This window comes from Saccopteryx leptura, chromosome 6 (genome assembly GCF_036850995.1).
Source record: "Saccopteryx leptura isolate mSacLep1 chromosome 6, mSacLep1_pri_phased_curated, whole genome shotgun sequence".
Lineage (NCBI taxonomy): Eukaryota > Metazoa > Chordata > Mammalia > Chiroptera > Emballonuridae > Saccopteryx > Saccopteryx leptura.
Genome location: NC_089508.1, coordinates 75,293,802 through 75,316,024, shown reverse-complemented (window position 1 = coordinate 75,316,024; position 22,223 = coordinate 75,293,802). Strand labels below are relative to the sequence as shown.

Sequence of the window (22,223 nt, the reverse complement as noted above, 5' to 3'; positions counted from 1 at the left end):
GGACAAAAGACAATAGTCTGGTGATTGTGGGGGCGTAAGGAGGGGGTGATGGACAGAGACTTGACTTGGCATGGTGAACACAGTGCAGCGCACAGATGATATGTTGTAGAATTGTGCAGCTGGAAACTGCATACTTTTGTTAACCAGTGTCACCCTAATAAATTCAATAAAAATAAATTAAGTAAAAAATAAGACAAAATTGTCGTAAAAAATGCTCCTACATGGCCCTGGCCGGTTGGCTCAGCGGTAGAGTGTCGGCCTGGCGCGTGGGGGACCCGGGTTCGATTCCCGGCCAGGGCACATAGGAGAAGCGCCCATTTGCTTCTCCAACCCCCCTCCCCTCCTTCCTCTCTGTCTCTCTCTTCCCCTCCCGCAGCCGAGGCTCCATTGGAGTAAAGATGGCCCGGGCGCTGGGGATGGCTCCTTGGCCTCTGCCCCAGGCACTGGAGTGGCTCTCGTCGCGACAGAGCGACGCCCCGGAGGGGCAGAGCATCGTCCCCTGGTGGGCAGAGCATCGCCCCTGGTGGGCGTGCCGGGTGGATCCCGGTCCGGCGAGTGCGGGAGTCTGTCTGACTGTCTCTCCCCGTTTCCAGCTTCGGAAAAATACAAAAAAAAAAAAAAAATGCTCCTACACTTTTGGTGTCTCTCTAAATTTTTGCAAACATGTCTTCTCTGATGCTTTTCACTATTACACATAGCTATTCATCATAATGTTTAATTTAGTGTGTAGTTCTTAGTTCATCTTATTTTTATTTTGTTTTTAAAATGTTTTTAAAATATTTTTTAATTTTAAATTTTAAAAAATTAAATTGTAGTGATGTTAATAAGATCATATAAGTTTCAAGTGTACAACTCTTGTCATCTTATTTCTTTCATCCTTTATGACTAGATTATTTTTCTTTTTAGCCTTTGATAGGGTTTTGTGCCATTAGATAAGTTATGAATCATTAGCAGAATCTGCTAGTTGTTTCTGATTGTGTCCTTTTTGTTCCATGATGATAGATGCCCTTATTTCTATCTGGGCACATGCTACCTAGAATAAAGACCATATTCTCAGTCTCACTTGAAATTAAGTATGACTATGTCACATTTTTTTAAGTAAGAAGTGGGGAAATAGAGACAGACTCCTGCAAGCACCCTGACCGGATCCACCCAGCAAACCCTGTCTGGAGCCAATGCTCAAATCTGCTAAGGTATCCTCAGCACCCAGGGTGATGCTCCAACCGATCCAGCTATGGGTTGGGGGTGGAGTGGGGGGAAGCAGAGAGAGAAAGGGGAGAGAAAGAGGGGAGGAGAAGCAGATGGTCACTTTTTATGTGTACTCTGACCCGGGATTGAACCCGGAACATCCACATGCCAGGCTGATGCTCTATCCCTGAGCCAACCGGCCAGTATAACTATGTCACAATGGTCAATGATACACAGTGGAAATAATATCTGGAAACCTTTTTTTTTTTTTTTTTTTAATGGCAGAGACAGAGACAGTCAGAGAGAAGACAGATAGGGACAGACAGACCGGAAGGGAGAGAGATGAGAAGCATCAATTCTTCATTGCGGTTCCTTAGTTGTTCGTTGGTTGATTTCTCATATGTGCCTTGACCCGGGGGCTACAGCAGACTGAGTGACCCCTTGCTCGAGCCAGCGACCTTGGGTTCAAGCTGGTAAGCCTTGCTCAAAGCAAATGAGCCTGTGCTCAAGTTGGCCACCTCGGGGTCTCGAACCTGGGTCCTCCATGTCCCAGTCTGACGCTCTAGCCACTACACCACCGCCTGGTCAGGCTCTCAGAGCCTTTCTTAAAAGACATCTGGCAGGTACCTGTTGTCTTCCTTTTCTTCCACTCCGATTTTTCCTGCTGCTTCTTTCACCCTGTGGTTTGGAATGCGAGTGTGATAGCTACCATTTGAACCATAAGAACATACCCTAGTGTTGGCAAAACAGAAGACTGAAAGGATCCTTGGGTCTTGAGGGCATTGTAAAGATATTTGCCATTCCAGCCCAGGGTCACCTACCTCTAGACTTCTATGTGACAGAGAAATAAAGTGTTTTCTTTAAGGCACTCTATTTTGTGTCTCTTACTTTCAAACAAATCATAAGTGAGGCTTATGATGATGAATAGGCTGCAGACCTTGTCTTTTTTTTTTTTAAGGTTTTATATATTGATTTTACAGAGAGAGAGGACAGGAGAATAAGAAGTATCAACTTATAGTTGCTTCACTTTAGTTGTTTCATTGATTGTTTTTTGTACGTGCCTTGACTGGGCAAACCTAGGGTTTCCAACCAGCAAGCTCAGCATTCCAGGTTGATGCTCTACCAACTGTGCCACTACAAGCAAGGCTGCAGATCTTGTTCTATGGGAGAGAATTGCGTAGAAGATATTAGTTCTTTATGTAGGTAAAGTATTGACAGATTTTACAATATTTCATTTGTCTTTATGTCTATAAAATATTGACTAAAAATAACCTTAGTGTTTAGTAATAATGAGTAGCACCTTAAATCATATTGCTTCAGTTTAACAAAATAGACATTTTTTTTCTTTTTGGCCCTGGCTGGTTAGTTCAGTTGGTTAGTTTCATCCCGAAACACCAAGGTTACAGGTTCCATCCCCAGTCAGGGCAAATACAGGAAGCAACCAATGAAGGTGCAACTAAGAGGAACAATAAATGAATGCTTCTCTCTCTCTCTTACTCTCTTTCTCTCTTCTTCTCTGTCTCACTAAAATTAATAATAATAATAAAATATATAACCACATACTATACAATTAACACATTTAATGGATATGGTTCAGTGGTTTTTAGTATGACAACCGAGTTGTGCAACCATCACCACAATGTGACTTAGAACATTTTTACACCCAAAAAACAAACCACTTACCCATTAGCCATCATTGCCCATGCCCCTCTCCCAACCCTAGGCAACCACTAATCTCTCTGTCTCTATAGATTTGTCTATTCTGAACATTTTATATGAATGGAATCATATAAAACATGCAACGTGCTTTTTTGTGATAGGCTTATTTCACATAGCATAAGTTCAGAGTTCATCCATGTTATAGCATGTATTAGTACTTTATTACTTTTTTTTTTTTTTTTTTTTTTAGTAAGATAGAGAAAGGGAGAGAGATGAGAAGCATCAACTCATAGTTGTGGCACTTTAGTTGTTCATTGATTGCTTCTCATATGTGCCTTGACTGGGGGCTCCAGCCGAGCTGGTGATCCCTTACTCAAGCTAACGACCTTGGGCTCAAGTCAGCAATTATGGAATCATATTGATGATCCCATGCTCAAGCCAGATGAGCCTGTGCTCAAACTGGTGACCTCGAGGTTTTAAACCTGAGATCTCAGTGACCCTGGTTGACACTATCTACTGCCCCACCACCAGTCAGGCAGAACTTCATTCCTTTTTTTTGTCATGTAGTATTTCATTGTATGAATATACCATATTAAATTTTTTTAAATTGGGCCCTGGCCGGTTGGCTCAGTGGTAGAGCGTCGGCCTGGCGTGCAGAAGTCCTGGGTTCGATTCCCGGCCAGGGCACATAGGAGAAGCGCCCATCTGCTTCTCCACCCCTCCCCCTCTCCTTCCTCTCTGTCTCTCTCTTCCCCTCCCGCAGCAAGGCTCCATTGGAGCAAAGATGGCCCAGGCGCTGGGGATGGCTCCTTGGCCTCTGCCCCAGGCGCTAGAGTGGCTCTGGTCGCAACAGAGTGGCACCCCGGAGGGGCAGAGCATCGCCCCCTGGTGGGCAGAGCGTCGCCCCCTGGTGGGCGTGTGGGGTGGATCCCGGTCGGGCGCATGCGGGAGTCTGTCTGACTGTCTCTCCCCGTTTCCAGCTTCAGAAAAATACAAAAAAAATTTAAATTGAATGTATTGGGTTCACATTGGTTAGTAAGATTATATAGGCTTTAAGTGTACAATTTTATAATACATCATCTGTACACACATTTTATTTACCCATCAATTGATGGACCCTGAGTTGTTTTCACTTTTTGGCTGCTGTGAACATTATGTGTACAAGTTTTGTGTGGATGTATGTTTTCATTTGTCTTCGATATATATCTAAGATCACATGGTAACTATGCCTTAATATTTTGAGTAACTGACAAACTGTTTTCCAAAGTAGTTGCATCATTTTACATATCTACCAGCCATGTATGATTGTAGGGAATCACCATCTAACCTTGAACCCTCTATGATTTGGATTGGGAAACTTTACTTAAAAGCCCTCAGTGAAATGTTTCTTGGATGCAAACACCAAGAAAGTGTGAGTGAGTGATCTTTGTACAGACACAAAGGAATGCACGTGAACAGGCTTTAAAAAATTAGCCTAGAGGTTCTGGATTGCTCCTTCCTTTGTGCTTGTTAATTAACAAAAGAAAAGAATATTCTGATCAATTTAGCTCTTTCTCCATGTTAGCAAAACTGCTATTAGTCATTCTTCCCCTTGTCACCTGATCTCCCTCCCTTGCAATCTTGTTACCTCTGTTCTGCTTCTGATAATAAAAGCTGAGGGAGAAGGAGATTCAGGAGGTCTCTCTTTGCCTCCGTTGGCAGGCCTCCCTCTCTCTTCCTCTTGACATAAGTTTGTGTCTTGACTAGGTTTTTTTCACTCGACACCAGTAGCTGCCAGAAGGCTGGAGTACTACATGAGAGTTTCAATTTCTCTACATCTTCATCAACACTTGTTACTATCTGTCTTTTTCCTTTTTACTTTTATTAATTTTTAGAGAGGAGAGAGAGAGAGAGAGAGAAGGGGGAGGGAGGAGCAGGAAGCATCAACTCCCATATGTGCCTTGACCAGGCAAGCCCAGGGTTTTGAACGGGCGACCTCAGCATTCCAGGTCGACACTTTATCCACTGCGCCACCACAGGTCAGGCCACTGTCTGTCTTTTTTAATATAGCCATCCTAGTGGGTGTGAAGTGGTGTCTCATTGTGTTTTTGATTTGTATTTCCCACGTGGATAATGATACTGAACATTTTTTCATATGCTTATTGTCCATTTTTTTATATCTTCTTTGGAGAAATGTCTTTTGTTGGAGGAGGTCATCAAGGGGATGTGACACTGGTGACCCATGAGCTGGATCCAGGCCATCTGAGGCTCCTATCCCCTCTTGTCTTTGGAATGTACATTCCGTTCATGGTTCCCATGGTGGGAACCATTTTCAAGGATGCAGCCTTGAGAGCAATGTGTTGCTGAAACCAGATGGACAGTATATGGAACTGAACCCAGTTAAGGCCACTATATAAACCAGGGGTAGTCAACCTTTTTATACCAACCACCCACTTTTGTATCTCTGTTAGTAGTAAAATTTTCTAACAGCTCACCGGTTCCACAGTAATGGTGATTTATAAAGTAGAGAAGTTACTTTATAAAATTTATAAAGCAGAGTTACAGCAAGTTAAAGCATATAATAATAATTACTTACCAAGTACTTTATGTTGGATTTTGCTAAGTTTGGCAGAATAAATCTTTATAAAACAACTTACTATAGTTAAATCTATCTTTTTATTTATACTTTGGTTGCTCTAATACCGCCCATCATGAAAGCTGGAACACCCACTTGTGGGCGGTAGGGACCAGGTTGACTACCACTGATATAAACTTTTAAGATTCTGGTAGGTGGTTGTGAAGATCTACTTGTCCTGTGGCTGCTCGAGACCAGTTTCATATGTAGTAAGTTCCTGTGCTGATGAAGCCTGTCACTTACCAATCTGGAACAGTCTCCCTCTTATTTCAGTCTCTCTGTGCCTTCTTGTACACAGGCCAGTTATAGATCTCACCCAAGAAGTTCCTGAATTTATGAACCAACGTCTATTCAAGTCATTTGCCCATTTAAAATTTGGGTTGTCATCTTACTGAGTTTTAAGAGTTCTTTATATATTCTGGATACAAACCCTTTATCACATACATGATTTGTAAATATTTTCTCCTGTTCTCTGAGCTGTCTTTCACTTTTTTTTTTTTTTTGTAGCAGAGACAGAGACAGAGAGAGTCAGAGAGAGGAACAGATAGGGACAGACAGACAGGAAGGGAGAGAGATGAGAAACATCAATTCTTCATTGCAGTTCCTTAGTTGTTTATTGATTACTTTCTCATATGTGCCTTGACTGGGGGGCTACAGCAGACTGAGTAACCCCTTGCTCAAGCCAGCAACCTTGATTCCAAGCTGGTGAGCTTATTGCTCAAACCAGATGAGCCTGCACTCAAGCTGGCGACCTCAGGGTCTTGAACTCAGGTCCTCCATGTCCCAGTCTGATACTCTATCCACTGCGCCACCACCTGGTCAGGCTGTCTTTCACTTTCTTGATGGCATTGTTTGTAGCACAGAAGTTTTAATTTTGATGAAGTATCATTTTTATATTTTTCTTTTGTTGGTTGTGCTATTGGTTTTATACCTTAGAAGTCTTTGCCTAAACCAAGATCATAAAGGTTTAGTGTATGTCTTCTTCTAAGACATTTAGAGTTTTAATTTTCACATTTAGGTCTGCGATTTATTTTGAATTAATTTTTGTATATGGTGTGATGCAGAAGTACAAACCCATTCTATTGTATCTGGATATCCAGTTGTGCCAGCACTGTTTGTTAAAAAGACTACTTTTTCCCTCATTAAGTTGTCTTAACAAGAATAATCTCTTGGCCCTGGCCGGTTGGCTCAGTGGTAGAGCGTCGGCCTGGCGTGCGGAGGTCCTGGGTTCGATTCCCGGCCAGGGCACACAGGAGAGGCACCCATCTGCTTCTCCACCCCTCCCCCTCTCCTTCCTCTCTGTCTCTCTCTTCCCCTCCCGCAGCCGGGGCTCCATTGGAGCAAAGATGGCCTGGGTGCTGGGGATGGCTCCTTGGCCTCTGCTCCAGGCGCTGGAGTGGCTCTGGTCGCAACAGAGCAGCGCCCCGGAGGGGCAGAGCATCGCCCCCTGGTGGGCAGAGCGTAGCCCCTGGTGGGCGTGCCGGGTGGATCCCGGTCGCGTGCATGCAGGAGTCTGTCTAACTGTCTCTCCCCGTTTCCAGCTTCAGAAAAATACAAAAAAAAAAAAAAAAAAAAAAGAATAATCTCTTCATTTTTCTGATTATGTATGAAGTATTCTTATAAAAATGATTAGACAGCATATAAATAAATAACAAAAAGTTATTATTAGACTGTCACCTCTAAAAGATAATAACTATTAATACCATAAATGAGTGGGCTGAAATAATTGAGAAATTCCAGATCTATGAGTATAAAATTTTTTACCAGGTATAAATTATTCCCAGAAATGGTATTTAGCATATGTTGGTCAAATAAGTTTGTAAATATAATATATAGGTTAGCTCGCTTATAGTTTGCATTGGGTGAGGGGACAAGCTATAAGCAAGCAGGGTTGTTATAAGGCTTGCTTAGTTTTAAGACTAAGCCTTTCCCACCCTAAGTGGCTTTGTATCAGAGACTTCCTTGTTTGTATATTGGATTAAAAGTTTTGATTTCTACACTATAAAATGGGGCAGACTGGGAGCTTGCTCTCTCTCTGTTCCTGAGATTAGCATTAGAGAGGAGAGCAGAGAAAGGCCTGGTGGAGGAGAGGAGAAGCAGCCAAGATAGCAGAGTGCTGAAGGAGAAGCCAGTTTGTGCAGAGTTTGTGCAGGGAGAAGGAGATGGGGAACAGAGGTGAATAAGGCTGATGAGCTAGAAACCTTTGTTCCTAGGAAACTCGGGTAAGTGAGTGGCTTTGGGAGCCCTGAATGGAAAGGGAAGTGTTTTCCCACTGTGTGTATTTTTTGCCTGCCAGGTGCAAGCTAGGATTAAAGCTAATGGCCCACCAGTTCTTGGCTTCATTGTTTCATTACCATCTGTCTGAATCAAATGTGAACCTGCACGGGCCAGGTGGCTGTGATGATGGCCGTGGCTACTGGCTTTACAGCATAAATTCTCATTTAACACAAGTGATTCCCTGAGGTACTTAAATGAAAGGCCTCGTGGCTCAGTGATGTATCTATCGTCCTGTTACTACTGTATACCAGGAGAACCCACTTGAAGCTATTTATAATTTTATTTAAAATATATAGACCTTTCCTGGAGTAGCTATCTGGTTTTGTTTTTTTTTTCTGTTTACTTTGCATTCTGCATTGTGCCACAGCACACATGTTCATAAATGCTACTTGGACATCTGCACTGGAAGCAGCATCTGCACTGGAAACAGCATCACATCTCAGCCGTGATATAAAGGAATGGCTAAGAGCACAGAGTCAGACTGTCTTGTTTTAAATTCTAACTACAGTGGTGTGATCTTGGACCAGTTACTTAACCTGGAAAATGAGGATTATAGTGCCAAAATTATAGGCAAATTGTGAGGATTAAGAGGTAATACATGTAAGCTGTTTAGAGATAATAACTAGCACTTGGTAAATGTTTAATAATAAAGCTATATAGTTATTATTACTATTATTATTACTAGTATATTCTGCTTTTTTTGTCACAAACTAGATGATGCATGATCATCAAATTATTACCTTCTAAACCAGGAGTCCCCAAACTTTTTACACAGGGGGCCAGTTCACTGTCCCTCAGACCGTTGGAGGGCCAGACTATAAAAAAACTAGGAACAAATCCCTATGCACACTGCGTATATCTTATTTTAAAGTAAAAAAACCAAAATGGGAACAAATACAATATTTAAAATAAAGAACAAGTAAATTTAAATCAACAAACTGACCAGTATTTCAATGGGAACTGTAGGCCTGCTTTTGGCTAATGAGATGGTCAATGTGCTCCTCTCACTGACCACCAATGAAAGAGGTGCCCCTTCCGGAAGTGTGGTGGGGGCCGGATAAATGGCCTCAGGGGGCCGCATGTGGCCCGCAGGCCGTAGTTTGGGGACCCCTGTTCTAAACTCAAATTGGGATTATTGTGTATGGGGGTATTAAGTAGATTTATGGAGTTCTGTATTATTTCCTATAGGACACAAAAAATTCATGACAGGTCCATTTCCCCCCCCCAAACAGAAGAGATAAGAGTAGCTGAAGGTAAAAAATATATTTATCCAAGACAATTACATCATTGCATCTTGAACAAGTTTTTTAAAAGCGTGAATGGCCTGACCAGGCGGTGGCGCAGTGGATAGAGCATTGGACTGGGATGCAGAGGACCCAGGTTCAAGACCCTGAGGTCGCCAGATTGAGTGCGGGCTCATCTGGTTTGAGCAAAAAGCCCACCACCTTGAACCCAAGGTTGCTGGCTCCAGCAAGGGGTTACTCGGTCTGCTGAAGGCCCGCGGTCAAGGCATATATGAGAGAGCAATCAATGAACAACTAAGGTGTTGCAACATGCAGTGAAAAACTAATGATTGATGCTTCTCATCTCTCTCCGTTCCTGTCTGTCTGTCCCTGTCTATCCCTCTCTCTCTCTGAAAAAAAAAAAAAAAAAAGCGTGAATGACAAAAACAATGTATTTAGAATAGTTTGTTTTTAAATGAACAGCATCAATGTAATAACCCTCATTTTTTTCCAAGAAAATTTTTTTCTCTTTTTTAGGGAAAGATATATAATAGAAATGTTAATTATTTACCTTAAATATATCAATAGTTATCTTAAAGGTAAGAGGACTAAATGCTTTGATTAAAAACCACTATTGGCCCTGGCGGTTGGCTCAGTGGATAGTGTCGGCCCAGCAGGTAGACGTCCTGGGTTTGATCCCCAGTCAGGGCACACATAAGAAGCAACCATCTGCTTCTCTTCCCCTCGCGCTCCCCCTTTTCTCTCTCTTCCCCTCTTGAGCATTGGCATAATTATATTATATCAGACAAAGTAAACTTTAAGGCAAAAGCATAAGTAGAGATAAAGAGGAATACTTGGCAATGGTAAAAAGTTGTGTTCACCAGGAAGATATACAACTAAATTTGCACTTACCCAATAATTTAGCCTTAAAATGCACACATTGAAATTTCATAAAACTAAAAGGAGAAAGGCAAATACAGAATCAGAGTGAAAGATTTTCAACATTACTATTCCAGTAATTTATAGAAAACAAACCAAATCTTTAATACTATAGATTTGGATATACATATAAACTAATGAATTTGACTTAATTGATACATATAGAACATCATAACCAACAATTACAGTTGTTAATTAATTTTAAATATGCATAGAACACTTAAACAAATCAACCATCTTTGGAATAACTCTTGTTACATTACAAATTATCCTTAAATGTAGAGGTTGAAATAGCAATTTATTATTGTCTCTCAAGATTCGGTGGTTGGTGGCTCAGGTGGTTTTCTTTTTTTTTAAGATTTTATTTATTCATTATAGAGAGGAGAGAGAGAGAGAGAGAGAGAAAAGGGGGGAGGAGCAGGAAGCATCAACTCTCATATGTGCCTTGACCAGGCAAGCCCAGGGTTTTGAACTGGCAACCTCAGTGTTTCCAGGTTGACGCTTTATCCACTGCGCCACCACAGGTCAGGCCGGTGGCTCAGGTGGTTTTCACTGGAGGTCTCCTATGTGACTGCAGTCAGCAACAGCTAGGACTGAAATCATCTGAAGTTTTTTTTTAATTTTTGAAAATTTTATTTTTATTCATTTTAGAGAGGGGAGAAAGAAAGAAAAGCGGGGGAGGAGTGGGAAGCATCAACTCCCATATATGTCTTGGCCAGACAAGCCCAGGGTTTTGAACTGGCAACCTCAGCATTCCAGGTCAATGCTTTATCCAGTGTGCCACCACAGTTCAGGCTGAAGTCTAGACTAGATCAGATATCTAAGACGGTAACCTTTAGTCACATGTCCTGGCATCTTTGTGCTCCTTGGCCTCTTTTTTTTTCTCCAGCTATCTCATCCTTGAGTGCCACGAACCAGTGCAACTCGTAATTGTCCAGGTTTTGAGTGAGAACGGTGCAGAATGAAGAAATAAACTCAAAAAGGAAGTATGGGATCAGAAGTTTTCTGCAAGCTGATGGCAAGCCAGAACAAAGCAAAACTGCTGGTTTGCTTTATTATATAGTGCAGAACCATATGCAAATGAGGAAATTTCCAATACAAAGTCACATATCTGAGGCATAAACAGGAATCCTCTTAAGGCATAAACAGGAATCCCCTACCATGCATAACTGAAATCAACCAACAGCAGAACAAGCAAAGAGTGGGAGGAAGGACATGTAAATCATGTCCTCTAGCAACTTAATCAAGCAAGTGAGGTGGGGGGATGGGACTAGTAGAAACACTCAGCTTCAAAGCCAACATGCACGTGTGGGGAAGAGTTTAACTTTTGGCTTAACCCTGAAACTGCAAGGATCTTTGTCAGCTTGCAGTCTCCCACACTTGAAGGTCTTTCCACATGGCTTAAATCTTTTACAACGTGGTGGTCTTAGAGTAGTCACGCTTCTTACATGGTGGCCATCTTCCAAGAAACTGGAAACAAAAGCTATCAGGCCAGCTATTTTCTCTTGGTTAGTTACAGGGCCACCTTGATTCAAGGGGATGGAAATATAAACTCTCCCCTCCCCTTGATAGGGAAGTGGGAAAATCACTTAGCAAAAGATCGTGCAGCATTGGAGATATTTGCACAGCTATTTTGGAAAATATAACCTGCTACAGACTTTAGAAAATATAATCTACTATAAACCATATACTGGGCCATAAAGCAAGTCTCAACAATTTCAAAGAATTGAAATATTCCAAGTATATTCTCTGACCACAGTGCAATTAAGTGAGAAATCAATAGAAAATAATAAATAAAAAGAAAGAAAAGGATAACTAGAAAATCTTCATATCTGAATATTAAAGAAGTATACCTGTAAATAACCCATGTATAAAAAGAAATCACAATGGATATTAGAAAATATTTTAAACTAAATGGTAATAAAATGCAAATGTTATGGGAACCAGCCACAGCCATGCTTTAGAAAATGATATAATCTTAAAAACATACTTTAGATAAGAATCAAGGCTAGCCTGACCAGGTGGTGGTGCAGTGGATAAAGTGTTGGACTGGGATGTGGAGGACCCAGGTTCGAGACCCTGAGGTCGCCAGCTTGAGCGCAGGCTCATCTGATTTGAGCAAGGCTCACCAGCTTGAGCCCAAGGTCGCTGGCTCGAGCAAGGGGTTACTTGGTCTGCTGTAGCCCCCTGGTCAAGGTACATATGAGAAATCAATCAATGAACAACTAAGGAACCGCAACGAAGAATTGATGTTTCTCATTTCTCTCCATTCCTGTCTATCTGTTCCTATCTGTTCCTCTCTCTGACTCTCTCTGTCTCTCCCACAAGAAAAAAAGAATAAAGGCTAACTATCAATGAGATAAGTACCCATCTCAAGAAACTAGAAAAAAATCACCATAAAGCATCCATAGACAATAGAAAGAAGGAAATAATATAGATAAGAAGAGAAATTAATGAAATAGGAAACAAACTTAGAAAAAACAAATCAAAAAATTGTTTCTCTGAAAAGACTAATAAAATTGATACATTTTTGGCAAGACTGTCCAGAAAAAGAGAAAGAAGTATATATAACCGGTATCAAAAATAAAAAGAGAACTAGATCTCAGATCCTATAGACATTAATAAAATCATAAGACAAAATTTGACCAAACGTATGCCAATAAGATGTAATACCTAACTGAACTGTCTAAATTCCTAGGAAATAATATTTTACTAAAAGTGACACAAAATAAGAAAATATCTGAATAGTTCTATAACAATAAAAAATAATGAATTTATGATATAAAGAACTTTCTACAGCTTTATGATCTTATAACCTGTTTCTCCGTCTAAGAAATGAAGATAGTACTAAATGTAATGTCATGAGTAATACTGGAATCAAGGAGCTAATGCCTGTAAAAGCACATTGTACAGGGTGTGGCAGTTGCCACATGCTTGATGACTGGTCCTTATGAGTCTCCCTTACAGCTTTGAGTATGTGTTATTGAGTGCAAAAACGTGAGTTATTTAGGTGCCCTTGGGTGCACGCTCTGAAAGGAACATGGCCTAGTCTGTCTATATTCTGAAGTAAAAGTATTCTAAAATTTTTTAAATAAAATTGAAAGTAAATTGTCCTGAAATCAGATTCTCTCTGTTTTCTTTTTGTACATCTGCCTCAGTGCATGTTGGAATTTTCCCCACTGCTGTGGGGGCTGTGGGGGTAACTTTTGTATGAATACAAAACTACCTCCATACCTCCAGGCACGAATCCTAATGTTAGTGGGTTGGGAAAAGCTATCACAACTTGTAATGTGGAGTCCAACCCAGTCCATTGCTGTTTCCATTCCCCTTCCATCTTCTACCCAGGGGTAATTTCCCAGGCTGGTGTCTGATTCGCTGCTGTTAACTGCTCTTGTGATCTCTGGGACACGCAGTACTGACTAGCCACAGTATCACCCACATCTCCAGCTTAGGTAAACTTCTTTTGGGTTTACCTGATCTCTTCTTATGCTTTCTCTCTCACCCCTGGGGCTTTACTCAAATTTGGTTATATAACATTCTTTAGGAGATTTCTTCTTCCTTGATCCAAGGGCTCTTCATTTCTTCAGTCCCTGCCTCTGCTACCATGAATGTGTACAGCCCTACCTCACTCCCTTCTGGAATTCCCAACTTTGTTCCTGGCGAGCTCTTCTTTGTGGCCTCCAGCATTGTCGCCTTCTTCTTCTCCTCCTCCTTCTTCTTTTAATTTGTTAAATTGATTTTAAGAAAGAAGTAAGAAGTGGGGGGGGGGGGGAGAGACATGAATTTGTTGTTCCAGTTATTTATGCATTTATCTGTTGATTCTTGTATGTGTCCTGACCAGAGTTCGAACCTGCGACTATGGCGATGATGCTGAGTTACCTGGCCAGGGTGTGACATTGCCTTCTTCTCCTTCTCCTTCTCCTTCTCCTCTTTAATTGACTGCTGAGAGAAAGAGAGAGCAAGAGAGAGAGCGAGCATTCATTTGTTGTTCCACTGAGTTGTGCCTTAGTTTTATGTTCATTGGTCACTTCCCCTTATGTGGCCTGACCAGGGATTGAATCTGCAGCCTTGGTGTTTGGGGAGGATGCTCTAACAGACTGAGCAGCCAGCCAAGGCCAGCATTGCCTTCTTAAGCAAGAGTACCTGCCTGCTGTGGAGTCCTCACACCTTTAATCGGGTGTATTGTTTGCCACCTTGTTGTGATTTCTTCCACCCTGTGCTTATATTTGGAGTCAGTTTCATTTCCTTGTCCTAATTAATCTCTTCACCACACTCCCTCTATATGGTATTTCTTCCTCATTTGTCAGATTTTTTAAAGCTCTTTCTTTCCCTTCCTCTATTACCACCTGTCTTACCTTCATGCATCATCTCAAAGTATAAGGCTGATTGAGTTTCTTTTGCAAGTCCTCCTTTTTGCCACCTCTCTCCACAGGACTCTTTTTTCCACTTGTAGCATTCAACTTACTCAACTCAAACTTATAATTACTTGTGTATACCTATCAAAGCCCCCTTCTAGATACATAGGGACTTGAGGGCAAGAATATTTGTTACTCATCTTTGTAGCTCTCACAGTACCCAGCACAGTACCTGGAACATGGGAGCTGTTCAGGAACTTTCTGTTGAATTTATAAGCATGAGATCCCAGAGGATAAAGGCAAGTGTTGCCCTCAGTTTCTAGGTTGGGACCAACAGTGTCGTGATTGGCCTCATTGTTTATCAGGATATGGCAGGGGTCCCCGAACTTTTCACACAGGGGGCCAGTTCACTGTCCTTCAGACCGTTGGAGGGCCAGACTATAAAAAAAACTATGAACAAATTCCTATGCACACTGCACATATCTTATTTTAAAGTAAAAAACCAAAACGGGAACAAATACAATATTTAAAATAAAGAACAAGTAAATTTATTTATTTTATTTTATTTTTTTAAATAAATTTTTATTAATGGTAATGGGATGACATTAATAAATCAGGGTACATATATTCAAAGAAAACATGTCTAGGTTATTTTGTCATTAAATTATGTTGCATACCCCTCACCCAAAGTCAGATTGTCCTCCGCCACCCTCTATCTAGTTCTCTGTGCCCCTCCCCCTCCCCCTAACTCTCTCCCTCCCTCCCTCCCCTGTCCTCCCTCCCCCCACCCCTGGTAACCACCACACTCTTGTCCATGTCGCTTAGTCTCGTTTTTATGTTCCACCAATGTATGGAATCATATAGTTCTTGTTTTTTTCTGATTTACTTATTTCACTCCGTATAATGTTATCAAGTTCCCACCATTTTGCTGTAAATGATCTGATGTCATCATTTCTTATGGCTGAGTAGTATTCCATAGTGTATATGTGCCACATCTTCTTTATCCAGTCTTCTATTGAAGGGCTTTTTGGTTGTTTCCATGTCTTGGCCACTGTGAACAGTGCTGCAATGAACATGGGGCTACATGTGTCTTCACGTATCAATGTTTCTGAGGTTTTGGGGTATATACCCAGTAGAGGGATTGCTGGGTCATAAGGTAGTTCTATTTGCAGTTTTTTGAGGAACCACCATACTTTCCTCCATAATGGTTGTACTACTTTACAGTCCCACCAACAGTGAATGAGGGTTCCTTTTTCTCCACAGCCTCTCCAACATTTGCTATTACCCGTCTTGTTGATAATAGCTAATCTAACAGGGGTGAGGTGGTATCTCATTGTAGTTTTGATTTGCATTTCTCTAATAACTAATGAATCTGAGCATCTTTTCATATATCTGTTGGCCATTTGTATCTCTTCCTGGGAGAAGTGTCTAGAACAAGTAAATTTAAATCAACAAACTGACCAGTATTTCAATGGGAACTATGCTCCTCTCACTGACCACCAATGAAAGAGGTACCCTTCCAGAAGTGCATCGGGGGCCGGATAAATGGCCTCAGGGGGCTGCATGTGGCCTGCGGGCCGTAGTTTGGGGACCCCTGGGATATGGGTTGTATGGACCTGGAGGTGCCAGATGAAATAAAAGTTTCCATAATATACATTCATCAATCCTGTAAGAGTTGTCTCATTCATTTATTCATTATTCAACAGACATTTATTGATGACTAAGTGCTAAACCTATTGCAAAGGGAGATGACAGGGCGTAGGACAAATACCACTAAGGCATTAGCAATCTAGTTTGGGAGTTGGAAACAGAAACAACTGACTGTAAGGCAAAGTGAAATAAATGCTATAATCCAGTACAAACCAAATTCTCTAGAGCACCAGTCCTTGATTTCAGGAGAGGAAAGAAGAAGGATATTGGAATAGATGAGGAGGGTTTAGAAGAAGAGCAATTTTGTTTCTTTCAGTGGACACATAGCGCCATCATGATAACAAGATCCCTGAACTTTTCTGGCCCACCACTCAAATCCCTGCACCCTGTGGTTGTGGGAGATAGAGCAGGAAGGAGAGGCAAATCAAGTTATTCCAGACCCATGCTGTCTAATGTAACCACCAGCCAGATGTAGCTACTGGGCCCCTGAAATGTGGCTAGTCTGAAATGAGATACACATAAGGGTAAAATATGCACTGGATTGTGAAGACTTAGTACACAAAAGTTGTTTTTATACTGATTACTTATTAAAATAATAATTTGATATATTGGGTTAAATAAAATATATTATTAAAATTAATTTCACCTGTTTCTTTTTTACTTTTTAAAAAATGTATGAATTTTAGAAAGAGGGAGGAATAGAAAGAGAAAAACATTGATTTGTTGTTCCACTTATTTATGCATTGATTGGTTCTTTTATTTTTTTGAGAGTACGTTTATTAAAGCTGGGGAGGACAGTGAAACAAAAGACGGGCTTAGGGTAGAAGAAGCAACAGGAGAGAGCCTGGTGGTGCTCTGCTTTGGCTTCCTAGAAACACTGTGGAGAAGAAGTAAGCCAAGGTGGGCTTGCTGTTAGCTCACTGAGCAGTCAGAGAAAATGAGGCCTTGGAGACAGGTAGGTTATGGGGGTAAGTTTGGATGAGCTGTCACTGCCCATTCTTCCCCTAATTTCAAGTGTCATGGGGGCCATTAGACTTTAGGAGAGAGAAGTGCCGCGAACCAGCACAACTCGTAATTGTCCAGGTCCTGAGGGAGAACGGTGTGGAATGAAGAAATAAACACAGAGAGAAAAAGAATGGGATCTGGAGGTCTTCTGGTGGCTGTTGACCTACTCAAAGCCCCTACACCTCTGGTGAGCTTTATTTTATAGTACAGACAGCAAAGTCATTTGCAAAACAAAGAAGTCTCTGATACAAAGTCACATTATCTAAGGTATAAACAGGAATCCTCTTAACAGTGCACCACCCCTCACCATGCAACAGCCAAGTGTGTAGGGAAGAGTTTAGTCTTAAGAGGGTGGTGGAAGAGTTTAGGCTTAGGCTAAGCCCTAGACTGTAAGGACTTTGTTAGTTTATAGCCTGTTTCCCACAGAGAAGTAAAGATGCACACCTGAGACAAAAGAAACACATGAGCATGTCCAGAGAGAGCCTGCTCATTGGTTGATTCTTGTATGTGCTCTGACTGGGGATTGATCCCACAACTGTAGTGTATAGGATGACACTCTAACCAACTGTGCTACCTGGTCAGGGCTCTTTTTACTTTTTTAAAGTGACCATTTGACAATTTAAAATTAGATACAAGGCTCTCATTACATATATTTCAATTGGGCACTCTGTTTTAAAGGCGGTTTCCCAGGTTGAGAGAACCTAGAGAATTTGGAAAATACTTGAGGGAAACAGACAGACTCTGATACCGAATCAGGATGCTGGCAGAGTGGTATTTATCAGCTCTGACCTGTATCCAGATGCCCAGGGACTTCAGTCATCACTTGGGTCTGGACTGGGGCAAAGTCAAGACTCAGGTAGGAATCTTGGTTCTCTCCTTTCTGTATTTCCCTGTGATTCTGGCCACAGGAACAAATGTGACAAGGAGCTGATTTGTTTTCTGTGTTTCTTATAAGTGGCTTCCTTGAAGACAAAACAGCTTCTGAATGGTGCAGATAGGGGCTGGTGGAGTCTTTCATAATAACAAGTAGGCTTTGATCATTAATCAGTGGTATCCAATTGTTGACTGACCTTTAGAACTGTCTTGAAATAAAATAAAACCTAGAAGGTGGGAGAATAACAAAGCTTCAGCCCCTGATAACACAGAACTTAGTGTCTAGGTTCCCAACTACCCTACTCTACTCGATTACTCTTACCCTTTGGTTCTGATCTCTCACAACCCTCTGTTTAACTATCTCAGATTCTTCCCATTTATCAATACCCTTAACATTCACCTCCAAGCCTTGATACTCTTTTTTTTCTTTTCTTTTCTTTTCTTTTTTTTTTACAGAGACAGAGAGTCAGAAGAGGGATAGATAGGGACAGACAGACAGGAATGGAGAGAGATAAGAAGCATCAACTCGTATTTGCAGCACTTTAGTTGTTCATTGATTTATTCTCATATGTGCCCTGACAGGGAGTGGGGTGGGGCAGCTCCAGCTGAGCCAGTGACCTCTTGCTCAAGCTAGTGACCTTGGGCTTCAAGGAAGTGACTTTTGAGCTCAAGCCAGCAACCATGCAGTCAGGGCTATGACCCCACGCTCATGCCAGGACCCTACACTTAAGAGGATGACCTTAGGGGTTTCAAACCTGGGTCCTCAGCATCCCAGGTCAATGCTCTATCCACTGCACCACTCTTTGGTCAGGCACATCTTTACATCTTTTTAGCTTCAATTCCTGTCTTTAATTGCCTAATTCTCTCTCATTTCCCATTTTAGGTTCTAGAAAGCAACCTGCTGCTACTCTACTCTTAAAGGCAGAACTTTTGCTACTAAGCTGCATTTTTAGTATCTGTTCAGCCTATGATTCTGGCTGATAGTGGAGTATCACGTGGCTGCCCAGGTTTCCTCTCAGCAGGGGCTGTGAGCATGCCGTGCACCATGATTGACATATCCAGGACTTAGATGATCTCATTTTAATCCTTATAACAATCCTGACAATAGAGACCACACTATTTTCTACAGATGAAGAACCAAAGAGCTTACTTCTGAACAACCAATGGGTCAAGTATAAAATTAAAAACTATATTGAAATAGTGCTCACTTTGGCAGCACATATACTAAAATTGGAACTATACAAAGAAGATTAGCATTGCTCCTGTGCAAGAAGGACACACAAATTCATGAAGCATTTCATATTTAAATGTATATATACACTCAAGAGAAAGTGGAAACACAACATATCAAAACTTATGGACTTAGGAAAAGCACTGCTAAGAGGAAACTTTATAGCTACAAATGACTACATTAAGAAAAAAAAGATATCAAATAAACAACTTAACTTTATACCTCAAGAACCAGAAATAGGCCCTGGCTGGTTGGCTCAGTGGTAGAGCATCGGCCTGGTGTGCAGGAGTCCCAGGTTTGATTCCTGGCCAGGGCACACAGGAGAAGTGCCCATCTGCTTCTCCACCCCTCCCACTTTCCTTCCTCTCTGTCTCTCTCTTCCCCTCCCGCAGCCAAGGCTCCACTGGAGCAAAGTTGGCCCACGCGCTGAGAATGGCTCTATGACCTCTGCCTCTGGCGCTAGAATGGCTCTGGTCACAGCAGAGCAACACCCCAGATGGGTGGAGCATCGCCCCCTGGTGGGCATGCTGGGTGGATCCCGGTTGGGCGCATGCGGGAGTCTGTCTGACTGCCTCCCCGTTTCCAACTTCAGAAAAATACAGAAAAAAAAAAAGAACCAAAAATAAAGAATAAACTAAGCCCAAAGTTAATGGAAGAAAGGAGATAACAAAGATCAAAGGAGATATAAATAAAATAGAAAATTTAAAAAATAGAAAAGATCAATAAAAATAAGTTAGTTTCTTGAAAAGATAAAATTGACAAACCTTTAGCTAAATTTACTAACAAAAAGAAAGAGGACTCAAATAAATAAAATTGTTAGTCAAAAAGGAGACATTACAGCCTGACCAGGCGGTGGTGCAGTGGATAGAGTGTCAGACTGGGATGTGGAGGACCCAGGTTCGAGACCCCGAGGTCGCAGCTTGAGCGCGGGCTCATCTGGTTTGAGCAAAGCTCACCAGCTTGGACCCAAGGTTGCTGGCTTGAGCAAGGGGTTACGCAGTCTGCTGTAGCCCCAAGGTAAAGGCACACATGAGAAAGCAATCAATGAACAACTAAGGTGTCGCAACAAAAAACTGATGATTGATGCTTCTCATCTCTCTCCGTTCCTGTCTGTCTGTTCCTATCTTTGACTCTCTCTCTCTTTCTGTAAAAAAAAAAAAAAGTAGACATTACAACTGATACCACAAAAATGACAAAGGATTGGAAAATAATTTTATAAACAATTATACATCAACAAATTGGAGAACCTAGAAGAAATGAATAAATTCCTAAAGTTTCAATATGAATCACAAAGAAATAGAAAATTTGAATAGATCAATAACAAGTAAGGAGATTGAATCAGCAATCAAAAATCTCCCAATAAAGAAAAGCCCGGGACAATGTGGTTCTGAGGCATGTTGACTATAGTTTTGTTTTGTTTTTTTTGTTTTGTTTTGTTTTAGATTTTATTTATTCATTATAGAGAGGAGAGAGAGAGAGAGAAGGGGGGAGGAGCAGGAAGCATCAACTCCCATATGCGCCTTGACCAGGCAAGCCCAGGGTTTCGAACCGGCAACCTCAGTGTTTCCAGGTTGACGCTTTATCCACTGCGCCACCACAGGTCGACTATAGTTTTTTGAAAGTTGCTATGAGGGTAGAACTTTAGTGTTCTTCCCATAACAACAACAAAATGGTAATTATGTTAATTAAAAATGGTTAATTAAGCTGAAGGATGTGTTAACTAACCTAATTGTAGTAAACATTTCAGAATATATACATGTATCAAATCATCTTCTTATATACCTTAAACATGCATAATGATATCTGTCAATTATATCTCAGCCTGACCTGTGGTGACACGGTGGATAAAGTATAGACCTGGAACATTGAGGTTGCCAGTTCAAAAACACCTCAGACTTGCCAGGTCAAGGCACATATGAGAAGCAATTACTGTGAGTTGATACTTCCCACTCCTCCTTCCTCCCCCTTTTCTCTCTCTCTCTTTCTCAAAAAAAAAAAAAAAAAAAAAAAAAAAAAAAAATATATATATATATATATATATATATATATATATATATCAACAAAGCTAGAAACAACAACAATGCACATTTATTCTCGTATGGTTCTGGAGGTCAGCTATCTGAAATCTGTTTCAGCAGGCCAAAATTAAGGTGTCTGTAAGGCCATACTCCTTCCTGAGGCTCTTGGGAAGAATGCATTTCTTATGTTTTCAAGCATCCAGACCTGCATTCTTTGGTGGCACCTTCTCCATCTTGAAAGCCAGCAGTGTAGTAGCATCTTGTTTCAGTTGTCACATTGACTTGTTCTGCAGTAAAATTTCTCTCTGCCTCCTGCTTGTAAGGACACTTGTGATTACATTTAGGATCTACCAAATTAATCCAGAATAATTTCCCCATCTCAAGATCCTTAATTTAATTAGTTCTGCAAAGTCCCTTTGGTAAAATTCATAAGTCCTAAGGATCAGCACTTGGAGATCTTTGGGGCCATTATTCAGCATGCCACGTTGGCTAAAGTAAATGCTTAAGAAACATTAGCTATTATTACTTCTGTGATAAGCGCTTCATATGTAGTATCTCATTAAATCCTCACTATACCCTTATGAGGTGAAACTATATTTATCCTTATCATACAGAGAAGAAGTTTGAGAGCTTAAGTAGTTGTTTAAAATCAGATGGTAAATAGAATTCCATCTGAATTCTGGAGACAGTAACTCCAGAGCTCATGTTCTTAGCTTTTTCTATTTGAGTCATTCGAGTTGATGCATGCTTTCTTGGGGAAGGGAGGCGTTTCTCCACAGAGTATCATTTCTTCCAGGAATGGGAGTATATCATGCCTTTTCCCTTACAGATTGGTGCTCTGTACATCCTAAAAACAAATCAATATTGCTGATTCAACTGTCAAAGCTAGAGACCATGAATATAATTAAGTGCAGACAATATTGATCAAACAAAAAATCTACATCCTTATTTTGCAAATCCTAAAGGCTGACATATTGAGAAGGGTGAGTTGAAATAAAGAAGTTTAGTTTCATTTTCTAAAGATCAGCTGGCCTGTTGGTCTGAGACAAGTACAGATTAGAACAAGTATTCTTGCCCTGGCCGGTTGGCTCAGCGGTAGAGCGTCAGCCTAGCCTGTGGAGGACCCAGGTTCGATTCCCGGCCAGGGCACACAGGAGAAGTGCACATTTGCTTCTCCACCCTCCGCCGCGC

The 22,223-nt window shown here is 41.2% G+C and overlaps 1 long non-coding RNA gene and 1 other non-coding gene across 2 annotated transcripts; one reads left to right on the top strand and one right to left on the bottom strand.

Annotated features, from left to right (window-relative positions):
• Positions 1–2,152: 2,152 nt before the first annotated feature.
• On the bottom strand, positions 2,153–14,093 carry LOC136376410 (uncharacterized). The gene is made up of 3 exons (XR_010746179.1): positions 14,044–14,093; positions 13,780–13,842; positions 2,153–2,348 (listed from the first exon to the last, which is right to left on the bottom strand). It is a non-coding gene; the product is annotated as an uncharacterized lncRNA (long non-coding RNA).
• A 4,890-nt stretch (positions 14,094–18,983) lies between these two features.
• Positions 18,984–19,090, top strand: LOC136377795 (U6 spliceosomal RNA). Its single transcript, XR_010746425.1, has one exon. It is a non-coding gene; the product is annotated as a U6 spliceosomal RNA (small nuclear RNA).
• The last annotated feature ends 3,133 nt before the right edge of the window (positions 19,091–22,223 follow it).